The sequence below is a fragment of the Palaemon carinicauda genome, chromosome 32 (genome assembly GCF_036898095.1).
Source record: "Palaemon carinicauda isolate YSFRI2023 chromosome 32, ASM3689809v2, whole genome shotgun sequence".
Classification (NCBI taxonomy): Eukaryota; Metazoa; Arthropoda; class Malacostraca; order Decapoda; family Palaemonidae; genus Palaemon; species Palaemon carinicauda.
This window is the reverse complement of record NC_090756.1, coordinates 37,021,546-37,024,045: the sequence shown is the minus strand read 5'-3', so window position 1 is coordinate 37,024,045 and position 2,500 is coordinate 37,021,546.

The window sequence follows — 2,500 nt, the reverse complement described above, 5'->3', positions numbered from 1 at the left end:
CATCCATTGTACGTTGTACTGCCTTGTCAAAGCCATGCATAACAGTTTTCTTTTCTTTCTGCCTTTTGAAGTACTCGTGGACATTGAATATGACTTCTCGTGTCTGAGCATTTAATTGCTGTCGTGGGGAGCCTTCCATCTTAAACCGCCACGCTTGGGTATCAGAACCAAAGTGATAAGCTAATTAACCTTCCTGACCTGAGACAGAGAGAGATGTGGCAAACTGTATACCAAATCTACACTGTTTTCTCGCTTTAAGTGAGATTTAATGAATGAAATTAGCGCAAATCGGCAATGTCGGAAACCTACTCCATGTTTCATGACATTCTGGACAGACTATAGTGTTCATGGGCATTCTGCAAGTATTTTGTTTTTTAGAATGATTTATTGTTAATTTGTGCTCATCATTTATTTATTTCCTTATTTCCTCTCCTCACTGGGCTATTTTTCCCTATTGGAGCCCTTGGGATTATAGCATCTTGCTTTTCCAACTAGGGTTGTAGCTTGGCTAGTAATAATGATAATAAACGTTTATCGAGTTTTTATGATCTTGTCAAATTCTTGAATTCTTTTACCATGTTACTATTCACTACAGTGACTACATCCACTGGAAGTCTATTCCATGTATTTTCTGTTTTGGGTGTAACGAAATTACTATTCTAAGAGAGAGAGAGAGAGAGAGAGAGAGAGAGAGAGAGAGAGAGAGAGAGAGAGAGAGAAAGAGAGAGAGAGAGAGAGAATTTACAGTCCGTATATGACTATTCAACCAAGTCAAGTTAGACTACTTGGTATTTGCATGTTTAAAACTCAGAAACAATTGAGAGAGAGAGAGAGAGAGAGAGAGAGAGAGAGAGAGAGAGAGAGAGAGAGAGAGAGAGAGAGAGCTACATCAGAACTTCAGAAATAAACTTATTCCAAAGAAAATTATGTCGAAAATAGCAGTTTGAAAGACACCAACTTAAATCAAAAGTTCTTCTTTTACAGCCTACTCCTCTGTGTCTGTGACGGTGCAGAGTAAGGGTGTGAACTCAAAGGCAGATTGGAAACGACTGAGTTATTTATTAAGGAACACTCTGCTTTATATACAAAACCTCAAGGCAACAGGACGTGACATGTTCGAGAGACAGACAATGATACAGAGCAAAACCGGAGACATGATCATTCAGGTTCTTTTTAGTGCGAGGGAGGAGCGAAGATACAAGCATAATATATACAAAAGGAATTATGTACAATTGTGTGAAACACGATTGGTACATAGCTCCCCCCCTAAAAATTACATACTGTACATGTTAAATAGGGCGCCCTGATCTAGAGAGGCGAACTGTAGGCGGGTCATCTGGCAGAAGATAAGCAGGTTTTAGACGATCAATAGAGACCCAGTCTTCTTTGCCCCGAATGATTAGGAGGAATGCTTTCGGACTGCGTCGGATCACAAGGAAAGGGCCCGTGTAAGGGGGCGTTAGTAGTGGCTTGCTGGTATCGTTGCGCAGGAAGACGTGCGTTGCAGAGTGCAAGTCCGTTGGTATGTGATGCTTCGCTGGGGGCTTGTAAGTCTGGCGGCACGGAGTAAATTTTCCCACGACGTGACGTATGCGCTGGAGATCGTCGGAGGAGGTTGTAGAAGGAAAAAACTCGGCAGGGACGACCAACGGGTCGCCATACACCATTTTGGCTGCCGAGACGTCGAGGGCGTCTTTAGGAGTGGTCCTTAGTCCAAGGAGGACCCAGGGAAGCTGAGTAAACCAGTTGCAATCCTTGCAGCGGGACATCAAAGCTGCTTTGAGGGTGCGATGAAAACGTTCAACCATTCCATTGGCAGCGGGGTTGTAGGCCGTTGTCTGATGTAGGGTGATGCCAAGGAGATTAGCTAATGATGTCCACAATTGAGAGGTGAAAGTGGTTCCCCTGTCTGAAGTAATATGCTCAGGGATACCGAATCTTGAAATCCATCCAGAGAGTAAGGCAGATGTACATGAGGCGAACGTTGCAGTTTTCATGGGAATGGCTTCAGGCCAACGAGTGGAGCGGTCGATGACGGTAAACAGGTAACGATGTCCTTGTGATGTGGGTAGGGAGCCTACAACGTCGACGTGAATGTGTGCGAAACGACGCTGAGGTTGAGGAAAGGTGCCCACTCCTGAATCCGTGTGTCGATGTACTTTGGAAGTTTGGCAAGAAGTACAGGCACGGACCCAATCCTTAGCATCCTTAGAAATGCCGTGCCAAATGAACTTTGCCTTCAGCAGCTGTGCAGTAGAACGGCACGAGGGATGTGAAAGGCCGTGGATGAAATCAAACACTTGTCGGCGCATGGGAGCAGGAATCCAAGGTCGCGGTCTACCAGTACTGACGTCACAGAGGAGGGTGGTGTTGGATTCTTTGAGGGGAAAATCCTCCCAACGGAGGGACATGCAGGATGTCGTACAAGCTTGATACTCTGGATCCTGTCGTTGGGCTTCAGCCAGGGCGTTGTAATCCAATCCCAGTTGAACGGCAGCCA